The following is a 19,348-nucleotide window of genomic DNA, read 5'->3' as shown; positions in this document are numbered from 1 at the left end:
CAGACCGGATGCAGGAAGAAGGCAAGCAAGAGACAGGTGCACCGCCAAGACCTCACCCTCCTCCACATGGAGCATCCCGCCCAGGGCCTTGTAGTACTGCCAGCAGCGTGAAGCCATGGGCATTGTAAACTGCCAGCTGAGAACTATTCCTTTTGGATAAAGTCAGTGGTCAGAGAGTTTCTTTGGTATCTGTGGAAGGTGACTGTGTTCTTAAGAAATCAGAGAGTTGCATTGGGCATTGTTTCCTTTTTTTGACATTGTCCTAAGTTTATTGAAAATATCATAGAATAGCAGAAATATTCAAATGACTCCACATGGTGTTTTGAAATTGGTCCCAGGGGCTGGCACTGTGGCATAGTAGGTTAAGCCTCTGCCTGCAGCGCCGGCATCCCATATGGGCGCTGGTTCGTGTCCTGGCTATTCCTCTTCCAATCTAGCTTTCTTCTGATGGCCTGGGAAAGCAGTGGAAGATGTCCCAAGTGCTTGGGCCCCTGCATCCACATGGGAGACCCAGAAGAAGATCCTGGTTCCTGGCTTCAGATCTGCGCAGCTCCAGACATTGTAGCCACTTGGGGAGCAAAGCAGAGGATGGAAGAAGACCTTTCTCTCTGTCTCTCCCTTTCAAATAAATAAATCTTAAAAAAAAAAAAGTGATCCCAGCTTGGGCTGAGTGACCTGCAGGTCGGACAGATGGCCAAAGTCCAGAAGCTTGAGCATTTCCTTAGTGTGCAGATCCACTTCAGGGATCTCCTGATCTAGGGCTGAGACCCCAGCAGCGTAAGTCTGTCTCTTTTCTCTCTCCTCCACCTGCAAGGCAGTGGCGATGGCGCTCATGGGGTCTCTCTGTGGCTGTCACGTGTGTGACACAAGCTGCTCTCTCGCTGAGGATCATGGCGATCTCCTTGCACATTGGCTTGCTGGTGTGGAAGCTGTCGCCCAGGCGTATGTCATACTACTCAGTGATGACCTGGGCGGCTTTCCTCGTGGTTTGATGCTATCGCAACCCATGAGTCCTGAGAAGCATCGTTTCCAATGCAATGTTGGGCGAGGGAGAGAATGCGAAAACGTTAAGAAGATTTCTTCTTTCTGGAGAAAGCAAATTTAAAGATAGAGCAATTTGGGAAGCAAAACTTCTTGATCCGCTCCTTCCAGGGTCCACTCCCAGTTTCTTTCTTTTTAACATTTATTTATTTGAAAGGCAGAGTGACAGAGAGATAGAGAGGTCTTCCATCTGCTAGTTCACTCCTCCAAATGGCCACAACAGCCAGGGCTGGGCCAGGCCAAAGACAAAGAATCAGGAACTCCATCCTGGTCTCCCATGTGAGTGGCAGGGGCCCAAGAACTTGGGCCATCATCTGCTGCTTTCCCAGGTGCATTAGCAAGGAGCTGGATCGGAAGCAAAGCAGCCAGGACTGTAGCCAGTACTCTGATATGGGATGCTGGCATTACAAGTGGTGACTCAACCTGCTGCACCACAATGCCAGCCCTCCTAGTTCCTTGTCCCTACGCCCAGCAGAAGGTTTAGGTGTTATTAGTCTTCCTGGAGAAGGTCCCAGAAGTCCTCAGAAGGCACATCAGTTAACTCTATTTAACACAGAAGCCCTACTATGTACCCTACTGTGTGCTAGTCACTTGATTGCAGTTAACTGTGAGAGATAGCCGGCCAGGTCCCCTTCTTTCACGATGAAAGAGCTTCCATCATCCTCTGTGCACATGGCCTTTAAGTCAAAGAACCACATTCCCCTGCCCCACTTGGAATTAGCAGGGCCTTAGGACTACACCTGCCCTGAGGAATACCAACAGAATCATCACGTGGCATTTTCAGAACGGCGTACAATCTTGGCATGATCTTCTTTGCTGTTCCCCTCTCTGCTGCCTGGAGCTGGTCTGACATCTAGGCCTACATAAGGCACAGCAACAAGATAGAAGCAGTCTAGGGTTTTGTTATTTAATTTATTTCAAGATTTGTTTATTTTACTCAAAAGGCAAAGCTACTGAGAGGGAAAGACAGAGATCTTTCATCAGCTGGTTCACTTTGCCTCGGAGCTGGGCCAATCTGAAGCCAGGAGCCAGGAGCTTCTTCTGGGACCCCACAATGGTGTAGGGGCCCAGGCGCTTGGACCATCTGCTGCTTTTCCAGGCCATTAGCAGGGAGCTGGATCAGAAGTGGAGCAGCTTGGACTCAAACCTGCACCCATATGAGATGTTGGCACAGCAAACAGTGGCTTAACCCATTATGCCACGGCACCAGGCCCAGCATGGGTTTTTGACATCAGCAGGTACCACACTAATCCTGAAGCCCCTACCCAGACTAGGTGAGAAACTATCAACTGTTATCTTTTTTTTTTTTTTTTTTTTTTTTTGACAGGCAGAGTGGACAGTGAGAGAGAGACAGAGAGAAAGGTCTTCCTTTGCCATTGGTTCACCCCCCAATAGCCACTGCAGCCGGCGCACTGCGCTGATCTGAAGCCACGAGCCAGGTGCTTTTTCCTGGTCTCCCATGAGGGTGCAGGGCCCAAGGACTTGGGCCATCCTCCACTGCACTCCTGGGCCAGAGAGCAGAGAGAGCAGAGAGCTGGACAGGAAGAGGAAGGACCGGGACAGAATCCAGCACCCCGACCGGGACTAGAACCCGGTGTACTGGTGCCGCAGGCAGAGGATTAGCCTATTGAGCCATGGCGCCAGCCACTGTCAACTGTTATCTTATGTAAGCTATGTTTGCTTTAGGTTTTCTGAGACTGGAAGCCAGAGCTGCTAGTCACCTGCCCATTGTCTTGGTCTGTGGAAACAGAGCCTTCAAGCCTGATGAGAAAGCAGTGTGCCTGGCCTGTACTTGGCATGCAAACTAAGAGGTAAAGAGGCAGACATGAGCCGGGAGTCCCAAAGGCCAACAGAAAGTGAGAAACCAGGAACCATGTTTCCCATATCAAAGAGAGAGAAGGAAGGGACCTATTAGAAAATGTGAATGTCACAGTGTTTTGGCTTTCCATGCCTTAAATACTCTCATGGGCTTTTTAGCCGGATCCAAATGCCTTAATGGCTGATTCTGAGGCCAGAGTGCTATTTAGGACATCTGCCATTCTATGAGTCTGCTGTGTATCCCACTTCCCATGTTGGATCTCTCCTTTTTAATTCTATCAGTTAGTATTAGCAGATGTTAGTCTTGTTTATGTGATCCCTTTGACTCTTAATCCTATCATTATGATCAATTATGAACTGAAACTGATCACTTTGACTAATGAGATGGCATTGGTACATGCTACCTTGATGGGATTGAATTGGAATCTCCAGGCATGTTTCTAACTCTACCGTTTGGGGCAAGTCTGATTGAGCATGTGCCAAACTGTACATCTCCTCCTTCTCTTATCTCCACTCTTACATTTAACAGGGATAAATTTTCAGTTAAATTTAAACACCTAAGAATAATTGTGTATTAATTAAAGAGTTCAACCAATAGTATTTAAAAAAAAAAAAAGACCTACATGAAAGATCTCTGTGAGTGAGATCCCAGCAGAAAGAACGGGCCATCAAAGAAGGAGGTACCTTTTTCTGAAGGGAGGAGAGAACTTCCACTTTGATTATGGCCTTGTCTAAATAAGGTCGGAGTTTGTGAACTCAAAAGGCTTCCATAGCCTTGGCAACTCATGACAAGAGCCTAGGGTGATTACTGATGCCATAAACAAGAGTGTCAATTGTTAAATCAACAACAGGAGTCACTGTGCACTTACTCCTCATGTAGGATCTCTGTCCTTAATGTGTTGTACTATGTGAATCAATACTATAACTAGTACTCAAACAGTATTTTACACTTTGTGTTTCTGTGTGGGTGCAAACTGATGAAATCTTTACTTAATATATACTAAATTGATCTTCTGTATATAAAGATAATTGAAAATGAATCTTGATGTGAATGGAATGGGAGAGGGAGCAGGAGATGGGAAGGTTGCGGGTGGGATGGAAGTTATAGGGGTGAAAAAGTCACTGTAACCCAAAAGCTGTACTTTGGAAATTTATATTTATTAAATAAAAGTTTTTTAAAAAATGTGAATGTCCCAGACTTTTTGAGTGGTAATAGAGGAGTGTTTCTCTCTGTGTGTGTGTGTGTGTGTGTGTGTGTGTGTGATAATCTCCACTGACAAATTATACACCTTTGTGGGGAGCAACTCGGACTAGACTAAGTTACTGGAATTAAGACTTATTCTATGCATCTGCTCTCCCACAATATGGCGCTGAGAAGGGAGCAAACAACTTCTACGCAGCTGCCTCTCGCCAACTTGAGTGATGACCTGCAGGAGCTGATCCTGCTCCTGATTGGAGGAGAGCAGCGTACTCGGCGTGTGGGTAGCAGAGTTGGGATTGGTGGAAAAGGACTATGAAGGAGGAGAGAGACAACATGAACCAGGAACATCCGGATAACATCTGAGCAGCCCCCGAGAGAGCCGGCCGGCGGTGTGCCGCTCCCCTGCGGAAGTGGGGAAAGTGGCAGGGGGAACCGCCCTTCCACGGAGGTGGAGGGTCGGCAGCCAACCCAGGAAGAACCAGCAGCAAACCCGGGAAGGGCCGAGCAGACAAAAGAACAGCGCAGGGTTTAGTGTCGTTCCTCCACAAAGAGGGGGAGCGACACACCTTCACAGAACCTTTTCCCAGGCAGGCAGCTAAACCAAAGAAAAAGCTGCCAGAATATTACAAGGAACTGAATTATTATTATATGCACAATATGCCATGTAACAATAATTACAATACTTATTCATTGGTTTGTTTGAGAGCAACAGAGAGAAAGACAAAGAGACAGAGACCTTCCATCTACTGGTTCACTGTTCAAATGCTCACAACATCCAGGACTGGGCCAGGCCAAAGACAAAAGCCCAGAACTCAATCCAGGTCTCCCATGTGGGTGGCAGGGACTCAAGTATTTGAGTTATCAACTGCTGCCTCCCAGGACGCACATTAGCAGGAAGCTGGGATCAGAAGCAGAACCGGGACTCAAATCCAGCACTCCGACCACTGATCCAAACACTTGCCCTAATATGCCACTTTTAAAAAATTGCTTTAGGGCAAGAATTTGGCACAATGGTAAGATTCTTGGGATGGGCACATCCCTTATCAGAGTGCCAGGGTTTGAGTCCTGGCTCTACTTCTGATTCCAACTTCCTGCTAATGTGCAGATGGGGAGGTAGCAGGTGGTTGGCTCAAATATTTTGGTCCCTGCTATCTATGTGGGAGACCATATAGAGTTTTGGGCTTCTGGCTTCAGCCTGTCTCAGCCCTAACTGTTGTGGGCATTTGGAGAGTACAGTAGATGGACAATCTTTCTGTGTCTGTCTACCTTTCAAATAAACAAAAATGAAGACATTTTAAAAAATTTTGAAAATTAAAAAAATCATTTAATCTGAACAGTGATAACATCTAAATGAGTTACCAAGAAGGTTTTCTGGAGATAAAATGAGAATGAACAAGCCCTTCTCAGAAGACCGGTTGAGAAAAACAGCCAGTTCTTCTATTTGTACTCCCAGTTTACTTAAGTGAGCTATTAAACATCTTGGACCTTATTAAAATGCAGTGGTAATTTTATATGGAGGAGATATTGTTAAGCCTTTTTGATTTCAAATCCAAATTGAGCTTCTTTCACAGAAACAATCGCTTTTGTAAGCTGTTCACTTCCTCCTGGGGAGGTGAGGGACTCCGAGGAGCTCATGTGGTTGCAGATAGATACTGCATGTGCAAATACGACGTAAAAGCAGCAAACCTGACTTCCAGAGGGAGAACCGTCCAGGCCTCTGGTCCGTTCTACATGCTCTTGTCTTGGGTGGGACATGCTCCTTAGTAAAACAAGAAGCTGTGGCTGAAGTATTTCTCCTTTCCCACCCCAGTCATTATCTCCAACAGCTCATTTTCCTTGCTGTTTCCCTGTACTAGGGAGTCTCCCCAACTTGGGTCCTCTGCTAAGGCTGCTGGCTCCCCAGGGACAAATCGGGGACAGCTCTCAGAACCAAATGGATGTTAACTTTTCCAGTCTCCATCCACCCTGTGGGTGGCAAGTTTGAAGGTTTGGGAAAATCTCTCTAGATGCACTGACGTCTAATGGGATTGCATTAACACTCTCCAGTATAATTGCTAGAGCTCTGGCCAGGTTTATTTTTCACACTTAGCATGAGAATGAAGAACGCCCACATTTCTATGTAGAAACCCAACACTTAGAAGCTGAAAGCAAAACACATGCGAGCCCTCATTAAGTCCTTCCATTCTCCAGGCATAGAAAGAGGTAACGGCTGGCTCCCCGGCTCACTAGGCTAATCCTCCGCCTTGCGGCGCCGGCACACAAGGTTCTAGTCCCGGTCGGGGTGCCGGATTCTGTCCCAGTTGCCTCTCTTCCAGGCTGGCTCTCTGCTGTGGCCAGGGAGTGCAGTGGAGGATGGCACAAGTGCTTGGGCCCTGCACCCCATGGGAGACCAGGAGAAGCACCTGGCTCCTGCCATTGGATCAGCGCAGTGCACCGGCTGCAGTGCGCCAGCTGTGGCGGCCATTGGAGGGTGAACCAATGGCAAAGGAAGACCTTTCTCTCTGTCTCTCTCTCTCACTGTCCACTCTGCCTGTCAAAATAAATAAATAAATAAAAATAAAGCGCTTTTCATTCAATTGTGTTTAAAAAAAAAAAAAAGAAACAAAGAGGTAACAAAAGCTTGGTTGGTCTGACCAAATACTAAGTGATGGCTGAAAGTCAAGAGCCCAGGGCAGGGGGTGTGCAGCATCTTTGGCTATCAGTGCAGTTTATTGAAGCCCTTGTGACGCCTGGAGAATGGGCCAGTGGTCAGGGAGGAGGGTTTGGGGTGTGCCTCTGCCACTGTCTTACTTGGTGACCTGGGAGAAGTCACTTGGCTCTTCTGAGCCCTCACCCAGTGAAGGGAGTTCCAATCCCAAGTCTGCCGCATGCTGGGTGACCTTGGTTCATTCACAGCATCAACTATCAGGGGAAACTTAAAGGATTTTATTCCTCAGGGTGCCTCACCATGGCGTTCCATGACTCCAGCAGGGGACACCCACCAATGCCTACAGGAGCAGGCTGGTAACAGAAGTGAGAGGAGTGGCCTTGGTCACAACAGGGCATTGAGGAGACGGGGGTAGCAGCAGCTCAGCGGGCAAACTTGCGGCCGCCATCAGGTGCTGGGTGTCATGGCGGGCTGGGTTCCAGTCGCGAAGAAGCCCCCCCAGCGGCCTGCGGTGAGACATGATTTGTTGAGGGGAATAGCCTGGGACCTGAGTCCCTTGTTTCTTGGGCTGAAAAGTGGATTGTCCATCTACGGAGAAAGACTCGTGCGGCCCCACCTCCGTCCTCACTGGATCCCCCCTTTCCCCGCCAGAACCACACCAGCACCCCCACTCCAGACCCCCTCACCCGCTCCCGCCTGCCCTCCACGAAGCCAAGGCCCTCTCTCCTGTCCCTCACTTTGTGTAAAAGAACTTGGACAACAGACTGCAGTGTCACGCTCACACCGCAGGGGACACTTGAGACAAAGAAACCGGCAAAACCTTTTGGAAGCAATTTTGATATTTATGACTTTATAGTTTTTATTCCGTTTGGCCCCAAAAATCACTTCTGGACATTTTTCCAACACAGTGAATTCAAGACTATCTACCACATCATTTTAGCGGTAATGAAAAACAGAAATAACCCAACAGTAAGTAGATAAGTAGACAAATAGAATGATGATTGGATAAGTGATATGTGTGCATATAAGGGAACACCCTGTACACAGATGAATCTGTGTGTCCACTGGCAAATAGGTCTCAGCTTATGTTACTTGAAAATGAGCCCATTGGGGGAAAAAAAAGTTTGAATGGTATGAGTCCATATTTTATAAAATGCAGAAAGAAATTGTAAGCAAATGTTCACAATGAGCCAATGGGATCTGTGACTTTTCATTCCATGGGTGATAATATAGGAAATAGATATATTTAATTAATACATAATTAAATATATATATTTAATATAAAATATATATATATAAACCCACATATATCTAGAGACTTAAACACCCAACTGTTCTTGGAAGGAGGAGTGGATGTGTGGGACATTAACTTATTAGCTTGCTGCATACAGGAGGGAGCTTCAAAAAGTTCACGGAAACTGTACATCACTGGTTCATTGTTTTCCAGGAACTTTTCAAAGTCCCCTCGTAGTTCTTTAAAATTGACTAGCTTTCTAAATGAGCATGCATTAGTTTAGTCTTTCCTCCCACACAAAGCAATAAAGATTTTAAAAACTCATCCTCCTTCGCCAGCTGGAGACCACCAGATGGTTCTCATCTGTCCCCTGCCCCTACCCTTCCTTTGCTACGTTGATTTTCCCTTCAGCCTCTCCCTCCTGTACAGCATCTGAGAAAACTGCAGTTCTTTCATTTCAATTTATAAATTGTACACACAATTAGCTTAAAATTCTTTAAACCAAAAGAATGGAGAATATTATTTTTATACAATTTAAATGAAGAAACTAGATACTTTTTGGCCCTTGCAATCACTGAAGTTTTTCATCTCTGATTTCTCAAGCGCGGTGTCAGTGTGGCCTGCTGCGCTGTCTAGCTGCCTATGTTCTCTCTCCGTGCAGTGACACAAGACAGTGGATCTCTTTTTTTTTTTTTTTTTTTTTTGACAGGCAGAGTGGACAGTGTGAGAGAGAGACAGAGAGAGAAGGTCTTCCTTTTGCCGTTGGTTCACCCTCCAATGGCCGCCGCTGCAGCCGGCGCACCGCGCTGATCCGATGGCAGGAGCCAGGATCCAGGTGCTTTTCCTGGTCTCCCATGGGGTGCAGGGCCCAAGCACCTGGGCCATCCTCCACTGCACTCCCTGGCCATAGCAGAGAGCTGGCCTGGAAGAGGGGCAACCGGGACAGAATCCGGCGCCCCAACCGGGACTAGAACCCGGTGTGCTGGCGCCGCAAGGTGGAGGATTAGCCTATTGAGCCACGGCGCCGGCCTAAGACAGTGGATCTTTAAAACACGGTTTTGCTTCTATTCAATCTGGAAAGACTTCCTACCTCATGGAAGAAATAGCATTGGAAAGGTGAAGGGAATTCCTGGGGACAGCAATGGGGGTGGGAAGCTCTTAGTTGAAGGAGAAACACTACGAATGAGTCTGGGTGAGAGGGATGTGACTTGGACATGGGCTGTGATTCCAGGATTGTTTACATGCATCTGAATGTTGTCCTAAAAATTCAGGCTCAGTTCATACTATGGGAAATAAACACAGCCAGCCTTCCAACATAGAGAAACAAAGTTGTCTGGCACTTTAAATATTTTTATTTTAAAGGCTCTTTTTTTTTCCTTTGAAAGGCAGAGAGAGAGAGAGAGAGAGAGAGAGATCTTTTACTCCAGCAGTAAGATCTCCTTCCCCAGCTCTAGGTTGTGGGAACCCCGAGCCAATTTTCTATCTCTATACATCTAACTCCTCTGGTAGACTGAATCATACAATAGGTGGTCTCCCATGTCTTTCACTTAACATGATTTTTTAAAAGATTTATTTTATTTATTTGAAAGACAGAGTTACAGAGAGAGAGACAGAGAGAGGTCTTCTATCTGCTGGTTCACTCCCCAGATGGCCGCAATGGCCAGAGTTGCGCTGATTCGAAGTCAGGAGCCAGGAGCTTCTTCCAGGTCTCTCATGTGTGTGCAGGGGCCCAAAGACTTGGGCCATCTTCTACTGATTTCCAAGGCCATAGCAGAGAGCTGGATCAGAAGTGGAGCAGCCGGGACTAGAACCGGCGCCCGTATGGAATGCCAGCGTTTCAGGCCAGGGCGTTAACCCACTGAGCCACAGTGCCGGCCCCTAGCATGATATTTTTGAGGCTTATCCATGATGTAGCAGGTAATTCAATACCTTGCTTGATCAGCTCTACCAGGGTGATTTTCTTCTGCTGTGTCGGAGAATCATGTTATATAACCATACTGTTAGTGCATGATCAAAGCTACTTATTGTTGGATCTGGGCCCTAAGTGCTTCGTTTGCCCCAGTGAACTGAAACTGGACAGCAGCCTTATGGGCCAGTTAGGGGATAGTATGACCTCCACTCTCTGGCTGAGAACATGGGAGTTGAGGAATGTGGAGGAACACTCACAAGGCAAGGAGGTGAGAGAGGGAGACTCGGGTCCAAGTCACTCCAGAACCAGAGCTAGAATTTCTTTGCCCTTCAAAATTAACAAGGACCATTGCATTCCATACTCTTCCCCAAGATCACAGAAAACAAACAAAACCCAGGAAGTGTGCCTCTTAACTCCACTAAAAACTCGGAGGAACGGCCCATTTATGGCCAGTGCCCTGTCTGCTGCAAATCCCCTTGTGTGCACAGAGTCCTTACTCTACTGTTGTCTCCTAACTGAAGCTGCCTTGCTCTGAGAACAGCTGAGTCCCTCGGAAAAGAGGGGGGGACCTGAACTCAGTTCCACTGCCTCAGGATACTGATTTCCCAAGAATGTGCCCTGGGGACCGTACAGGTGCAGCCCCAGGCCCCACAGCCCGGGAAGGATCTTTACCCCGCACCCTGTTTAATGAGGGAGGAGTACGGGGCCGGTGCTGTGGCAGAATGGGGTCCCATATGGGTGCTGGTTTGAGTTCCTATGGACTGCAAACTTCTGTTCCAGCTCTCTGCTATGGCCTGGGAAAGCAGCTGAAGACTTCCCAAGGCCTTGGGCCCCTACACCCTCATGATGGGAGGCCTGGAAGAAACTCCTGGCTTTGGATTAGCACAGCCCTGGCTGTTGTGGCCATTTGGGGAGTGAACCAGCAAATGGAAGACCTCTCTTTCATTTCTCTCTGCCTCTCCCTCTCCCTCTCTGAGCTTTGACTTTCAAATGAATAAATAAATCTTTAAGAAAATAAAATGAAGGAGGAGTGTGATGAGGAAAAAAACTCCTTGGTGTTCTGTACCTCCTACTGATGGTTTTTAGGTTGGAACTTCTGGGACAGGCATGATCACAATAATGCTCGATCTTCCCAGATCACTAGGCAGGAAGACCTTGTCCTCACAGGCAGAAACTCTCTTCTCTGAAGTAAGTCTCCAAAAATCACAAATCCAGTTGTTAAAGGAGGAAATCCTCTTTTGGATTCTACCACAGCCTCAAGCTCCACATTCTTTCCAGCAGGTCTGCCTTAGACACTCACCTTCAAACGTGTGTTTTTATTGTGACTGTATTCATAATATTTGCATTAGTCCTCATAGACAAGCATATAGCAACAAGCTATACTTGAAATCTGAGACATACCCATCACCCCCACCACCACCACCATGTCTCACGGGCAAACCCTCCCTTCCACTGGGGAAGCCCAGGGAGACCACAGGAGGTGGCCTAGGTGTCTGTGCCAGGGTGGAGGTGAGGCACCCAAGTCCCCGGGAGAAGCAAGAGCCAGCACAAATCCCCTCCCAGCCCAAGGGCGACCAGCAGCAGGGCCTCTTGTTAGCAGCACTTGTTGGGCAGCGTGCACTGCCATCACACACCACCAGTAAATGTCACAGCATCGCTTGTTTGTTGAATAAAAATAAATATTTGTTGCTGCTGGCAGGCAGGAGAGTGGCTGTTACACAAGGCTGTTCACTCTGTGGTGTTTTGTAGATTTTTTCGGGTGTACAGTATTTCAATAAACCTTCAAAAACACACAAAGTTAAATATCTTAGTGCCAAAGTGCCTAGTACAGCATCTGCCATTTAGTAAGGGGCGTTAAAAATGCGCTCCTGAACACATGACCTCGCAGAATGCTGTTGTTAAGTTTGCTTCACGGATGCCCTGGCTGTCCCAGGGCCACACAGCTTAGGGAGCGCAGGGCACTGCGGCCAGCGGGTCCCTGGGCTGACCCAGCAGAACTCAGGGTTTCCACGTGGCCTTCGCTGCTGTGGTACATTCCACCACAGGCTGCAGGTGGGGCTGCAAATCCGTATCCCCTAGCAAGCTCAGGGGATGTGACCCTGTCGGGAGTAGGCCTCTGTCCACTCGGCCTCAGGGCGACGGTGCCCTTTGACCCGCCCCGTGGTGGGGGAAAAAAAAACACTGAATTTTTCATCGTTGCCTGGGCTCTTCCTCCACTGGGCCTGCAGGTGCAGCAGAGAAACGCAGAGACGCAAGAAGAGGATGGCTTTTTATTCTACGAACCTTCTTAAAACCCAGCAAAGCCACACACACAGGCCTCGCATTGGGCGGCCTATGCTCAGTACCTGCAACTCCATCCAGGGACCTTGAGCCAGTCTCTGACCCTGTGCCCAGTCTCCTCTTTTGCAAAACCGGGCTCTCAGCAGTGCCCAGCCCACAGGGATCCTGCAAGGTCAGGAGGTGGGGTGGGATACCCTACAGTGTACAGTATCTGGCTGGACAGCCCCTCCTCCAGCCTCCCCTCAGCTCCAGCCAAACTCTCACCCTGTGCCCACCACGTCCTCCAGGCCCAGGACCCCACCCCAGTCTTCATGCTACTCACCCTCAACCTGTGCCTTTGCCTGTTGTTCACACTGCTCCCCCCTTCCTATGTCAGGCCTTGGGTGCTCATGTGGGTAGGTGTGTCTTCCCATCTTCCTCCCAGGCAGGAAAACCCACACATGCCCACGCTTAGAGACTGTGAGGGCCGTGTTCATGGTCAATGCCAAGTGGTGCCCAGCACCGTGCTGAAAGGGAAGAGAAGGCCAGCCCTCCTCCCAACCCCCGGCAGGCAGGCGCTACCTCCCCAGCCCCCAGCCCCCAGCCCCCAGCCCCCAGCCCCCAGCCCCCAGCCACTGCCATGGCAGGGGCTTAGTGGTACTGCACGGTAGACTCCCCTCGGCCTGCCTCAGGCCGTATTCACCCCGGCGGTGGTGACAGGTTGATGACTCCCGTAACAGGCCCCTTTCCTCTTCTGGGGCAGGGGAGGTTCCTGCCTGTACGGAACCTGGTGCAGGGCCACCAGCAGGGCCGGAAACCTGGGCAGAATGTCTCTGGTTGCCACTTCTTGTTGCTCGAGTTGATTTTTTTTTTTTTTCTTACAATTACAACCTCCCTACCTTCACTCCTTCTGCATGGGCCCGAGGTAGTTAACACTGGAGAGGGGCACTTTAGTGTTCAGGAATGCTTCTGTTCATAGAGCCACTGTTGACAGGGTCTCTGGAAGCGCAGAGGGAGCCACCTAGAGCAGCGGGCACAGGGGCCCGCCTCCCCAGGAGCCATCCTCTGGGCCACTGTCCCTACCTAAAGACTTCACAGAAGCAACACAGCATTTGACGCTGGCTGAGACGCCCACATGGGTATTTGAGGAGTAAACCAGTGGAGAGAGGATATTTCTCTCTCTAGCTTTCTCTACCTTTCAAATAAAATGAAAATGAATAAATTTTTAAAGAGGCAACTGAGATTAATTGAAAATATGGACCCTAGATTCTATGTCTGGGTTCAACCCTAGTGTTGTCTCTTACTAGCTAAGTGACCTTGGGTACGTTTCTGAACCTGTCTGGCTTTTCTGTTTCCCTACCTATGAGACACAGATGATTACAATAATAGTCTATAGAGGAGGCCGGTGCTGTGGTGTAGCAGGTGAAGCCACCACCTACAGTGCTGACATCCCGTGTGGGTGCCGATTCAAACCCAGGCTGCTCCACTTCCTATCCAGCTCTCTGCTATGGCCTGGGAAAGCAGTAGAGGATGGCCCAGGTCCTTAGGCCCCTGCACCCAAGTTGGAGACCCAGAAAAGGCTCCTGGCTTCTGGCATCAGATTGGAGCAGCTCCAGCCGTTGCAGCCAGTTGGGGAGTGAACCAGCGAATGGAAGATCTCTCTCTCTCTCTCTGCCTCTGCCTCTCTGTGGCTCTGCTTTTCATATAAATAAATCTTTAAAAAAATTTGGAAGGAGGATTTTTAAAAGTAGTCTATAGAGTTGCTGAGCAGATTACATAAATTAATATTTACAATTAGCACTCTGCAATTGTCCAACTGGTGATTTTCCCCTCCAATAGCTGAAGCTCTGATATGTCTGAAGACTGACTCCTCAATGTGCCCAGCTGATGCTGACTAAAACATGTTCTAGAGGCAAAAAACAGGAGGATCCTACACTTCACCCTTGTGTGATTACTGATACTCAAGCATGACAGAACTGTCCTTGTGAACCAATGTCGCAGCCTTTACTGTCCTTCCTTTGTGTCGTACGTGGACACACATTCAGGAATGAAAACTCAAAAAAAAAAAAAAAAAAAAAAAGGAGAGGTAACCTGTGGGGCTGGCATCCCATATGGGCACCGACTCTTGTCGCAGCTGCTGCACTTCCCATCCAGCTCCCTGCTAATGCACCTGGGAAAGCAGTGGAAGATGGCCCAAGTGCTTGGGCCCCTGCACCCACGTGGGAGACCTGGAAGAAGCTCCTGACTCCTGGCTTCAGAGCTTTGGGAGTGAATCAGCAGAGGGAAGATCTTGCTCTTTTTCTCTTTCTGAAATTTTGCCTTTCAAATAAATAAATACATCTTTTTATAGAGAGAGAGAAAGAAGTAAAGAAAGAATCTGATTGAGATGTCTGGATTGTAATAGATTTCTTATTTTAAAACTTGCTTTACAGAATGAGCACTTCATAGTAATTGGGCATAGGGGATCCTCTATAGGAGCACCTGGGTTTCGGGGCTGGCGCTGTGGCACAGTGGGTTAATGCCCTGGCCTGAAGCACCAGCATCCCATATGGGCGCCGGTTCTAGTCCTGGCTGCTCCTCTTCTGATCCAGCTTTCTGTTATGACCTAGGATAGCAGTAGAGGATGGCCCAAGTCCTTGGGACCCTGTGCCTGCATGGGAGGCCCGGAAGAAGCTCCTGGCTCCTGGCTTTGGATCGGCACAGCTCTGGCAGTTGTGGCCATCTGGGGAGTGAACCAGCAGATGGAAGACCTCTCTCTCTGTCTCTACCTCTCTCTGTAACTCTGTCTTTCAGATAAATAAAATAAATCTTTAAAAAAAAAAAAAAAAAAAAGAGGACCGGCGCCGCGGCTCAATAGGCTAATCCTCCGCCTGTGGCACCGGCACACCAGGTTCTAGTCCCGGTCTGGGCACCGGATTCTGTCCCGGTTTCTCCTCTTCAAGTCCAGCTCTCTGCTGTGGCCCAGGGGTGCAGTGGAGGATGGCCCAAGTGCTTGGGCCCTGCACCCACATGGGAGACCAGGAGAAGCACCTGGCTCTTGCCTTCGGATCAGTGCAGTGCGCCGGCTGCTGTGCACTGGCCGCAGCGGCCACTGGGGGGTGAACCAACAGCAAAGGAAGACCTTTCTCTCTGTCTCTCTCTCACTGTCCACTCTGCCTGTCAAAAAAAGGAAAAAAAAAAAAAAAAGGAGCACCTGGGTTTCAATCCCAGTTCTTCTCCCATTCTAGCTTCCTGGCTCCTTTCTTTGGCCTGGTCCATCATGGCTATTTCAGGCATGTGAAGAGTGAACCAGCAGATGGGAGATTGTCTCCCTGTCTATCTGCTTCTGAAATAAATACAAAAACACAAAATTTTCTCAAAAATTTTTCATCAGCACTATAAGAGTGATGTCAAGTGTTCAATCAATTATGGCTGACTCATGCTTTGGTCGACCCTAACAGATTCCAGAAAGCCCAGGAGACAGGAGATTGCTGAGTCAGGTTGGCTGGATCTCAGATCTGGAGATGACGAGATGGGTGCTGGGGTGTAGGCCCGCTCCCTGGAAACAAATCTGCCTCTCAGCATCCTAGAGACGGCCTCGCCCCCATGTCTGCAGGAGGCTCGCCCCTTGCAGATGATGTCACTCAACACAGCAGCACAGAGGCCTGGCCACTTTCCACTTCAAGACAGACACGCCAAGCAAAGGAGTTTTCCTGTATCCAAGGCTGCAGCGAGCAGAGAGGCCTCCTCACCCAGCACTCATCCCGGTCAGGTGCACATATGCACATACTTCTCCTAGACCCAGGTTTAGATTATGTGCTCTGGAAGCTATGTGCCCATTTAAAGGCTTAATGATGGTATTTCAGTGGAGGTTCAAGACGGCTATGATCCTGCTGGCTGGAGACGCCCAGGGAAGGAGGCCGTGTCCCCCTCCCACACCCCCCACTCTCCCAAACCCTGCACCAGTCATTTCAAGCAAAGGACTCCATTGCTTCCCAGAAAATCTGCCCCACAGAGGCATGTGCTGGCGACTCTCAGCTGGGGACAATTCAGCCACTCAGGTGACATTTGGCACTGTCTGGCTCTCATAAGTGGGTAAGTTGGGGCAGGAGACGCCCAGGACAGCCCCACAGCACGGGAACATCTGGTCCAAAACGCTGCCCACGCTCGGGTCCAGATCTCCTGGCCTGGAGTACAGCTCACTGCTGTGGAAGGAGCCAGTGTTCTCTCTGAACTCCTGCAGCTCCTTCAGCCAGCAGCAGAAGGGGAGCCCGAGAGAATCCTTTCTCAGGCCTCAAACCAAGAATGGGGAGGGCAGGCTCCTTCCTCCTCTTGCTTTGCCTCCAGAACACAAAACCCTGGCATCTGAAAAGATTAAATAAAACCCACGATTCCCAGCCCCTCCGGCTGCCTAACCCTGCCCCTCATATCCTATTTCCCTCCCGCACCCCCTCGCTCTTGGAGCGCAGTTGGAAATTCGAATTGCAATCTTTACTGTGCAGCCCTCCGAGGCTTGGCCTGCTCCACTTCCTGTCCCAGGCGCAGTCTTCTCCACGCCCTGTGTCCCTGTGAGATGAGCCCCCAACCCTGCCTCTTTCACCAACTGTAAGTGTTTCTTCCCCGTTTCCCTCTGCCCCTCCTTCCCTTCCTAATTAAGTTCCATCCAGGGTGTTGGGAGGGAGGGAGGGGAAAGGATTCTGGAGATTTCCGTACTGCAGGTTCTGGGAGCCTACAGCCTCATGGTTTTTTTGTGAGGTGCCAACCACGCTGTGATCATTAAACCCCACAGGGGTGGGGGTGGGGGTGGGGGGGCTTTTCTTGCTGCTGTTAACCTGGGAGCCAGCTACATCTTGTTTATCAGACTTGTTTTAATTCAGCTTGGTCAGGTTCCAAGTGTTGAGGTGGAGATTAAAGGCAACTGAAGAATCCAATTAGCTGCACAGTCTTCTTTAAGCCAAAAACTCAGGTCACAAACTAGATCAAAGTGAAATTATTTCTCGACAGCTCTGTTCATTAAGGAGAGGGAGGGAGCTCACACTGCTAAGCTGGGCTCATTACTGGGACTGGCATTTTAAATACAGTATCTCCCCCAAATTACATGTTTCAGAGGTCAGAGGGAGAAACCCAGATTATCTTACATGAAGCCTCTGGCTAATAGAAAACAGAAAGCCAAAGAATGAGCATACGGCTTCTAGGAAAAGATTGAAACAAGCCTCCAATTTTCCTGAGCAGAAAAACCAAATCTGGAAACTGGAATTGGCAATGATCACTCCCAGCCCGAGAATCCTTCCTCCAGGGGATCCAGGAAACAGAGAAACCTGGGTCTTCCACGTGGTCCTGGACTGCTTCAAAGCTCTCCTCCTCCAACCCCTCCCTTGGTTGAATGCAACTGGGAAAAAAAAAAAAAAAAAAGAAAGCCGCCTGGCAGCTCTGGCAATGCAGCCTCATCCCCGCCTCAAAACCCATGCAGCCTTACACGAAAAACCACTCACTCACCGTTTCTGGACTCGGGGCCTCAGGCAGAGTCATTTCCAACAACAAGCCGCTCCCCTGTACTTTCCTGTGTTTCTGTGGGCGCCAGGCAACACAGGAGGAGAGCAAGGAAGTCCCTGATCAGATTCGCTTCCCATAGGGAGGATCAAATATTGGGTTGCTGGGAGGGTGTTTAGAAACCCATGATGCTACGTGAGAGCGAGAGACAGAAAAATTACATGGGAGCCGTCACAGGCCTCCTCTGTGAGCCCTGATCTGAACTGAGCCAGGAAATCTGCAGACATTGTGGCTTCTCCCTCATCCCCTTCTGCTGGGGAAATCCTCGCAGCCTCTCAGGCAGCCAGGAGCCTGGGCTGGAAGATGGCCTATGCGAGGCTCTTTGGGCCCCAAGCTTGGGGGACATGGAATGTAGCCGGCCTTTGTTTTCTCAGGCTTGAGGCTACAAGCACCTCTGGTTCTGAAATCAGAACCACTGGTGAGACCCTTCCTCAAACTTCCCAGTCTTTCCATCCCACCCAGGTAGGGCCTGGCTGCTTGCATCTTGGAGTCCTGACTCCCTCGGGGTCATGGGGAAGGTGGGAGAGACAAAGGGACAAACTGGAATAGGTGAGAATCGGGGGAGAGAATCCAAGAGCTCTTCTCCGCACCCTTTGCCAGGGACTCGCTGCCCCCAGAGGCAGAGGGGCCGCCAAGCTAACACCCCTCCAACTCTAGGGGCGCCTTCGGAATCTCAGTATGCAGATGTACTCAAGGCATGGGATTTACTTTGGGGTGCAGCCACCCAGTCCCCCACTAGCGCTTTCCATGTGGCATTAGAAGCTGCACCCTCCAAAGGGAAACTGGGGCACATCCCATAGGGAGCCTCCTCCACCACTGGTGGATCTGAGGTCTGCAGACTCCAAGCCCCAGAAACTGTATCCAAAGGGCCCCCTCTGCAGATCGTGCACTTGGAGCAGGGGCACATCACGCCTGGCCAGATTTGTTTTCCTCTCTGCCATCATTTCCCTCCCTGGGATTTTGTCCTCCTCCCAGATCCTATTCTCCAGGCCCTGGGGCAGCCACAGAAGTTCCAGGCCTCAGAAAAACGCCCCAGGATCCCGAAGTGCCTCTCTAACGTGTCCCGCAAACAGCGCCCATTGCTTTTGTTTTGCTTTAAATCCGCAGTTTCCAAACTCCAATCTGTCTCCAAGGAGAAGGGCGGGGGCCCAGGCCCCTGGCGGAAGGTTGCGTTCTGGAAGCGCTAGGGTGGGCTTCGGGCCCCAGCCTCCCCGCCCACCCCGCGAGGGCCTCTCCCTCGCCCTGGGGTCCCCGCGCTAGTGGCGCCTCTTCCCTGCACCACAGCTGAGCGCGTTCCTGCACCACCCCGCGGCCTTGCTGTTTTTGTCCTAAAAGTCAGTGCTGAAATGGGGAGGCAGCAGGGAGCAGAGGAGCTGCTGTCGGCGCTCACATGCACACCCCTCTCCTTCGGAGGGGCCCAGCCTGCGGGCCACTGTCACACGGCCGACGGGCGGGGCCCCGAAGTTTGTGTCGGCTTTGGGGCGGTAGAAGGGAGATGCCAGCCCCAGACCTTACAAAGTTCCGGGACGGCGCTGGCGCACGCACGCCTGTGCCGCTGGGGGCGTGGAGAGGTTGACCTGCCCAGGGCGCCGCCGTGCCGGCCCGGAGGTGGAGGCGGGGGTCCCCCTTCCCAGCTGTTCTCCCTGGCCCGCAGCACACGGGAACCGAAATAGCAAGTTCACCCCAGGCCAGGCTTGCGAGCGCCGGCCC

The sequence above is a fragment of the Oryctolagus cuniculus genome, chromosome 16 (genome assembly GCF_964237555.1).
Source record: "Oryctolagus cuniculus chromosome 16, mOryCun1.1, whole genome shotgun sequence".
In the NCBI taxonomy this organism is placed as follows: Eukaryota; Metazoa; Chordata; class Mammalia; order Lagomorpha; family Leporidae; genus Oryctolagus; species Oryctolagus cuniculus.
Note: the sequence above shows the minus strand (reverse complement) of the source record.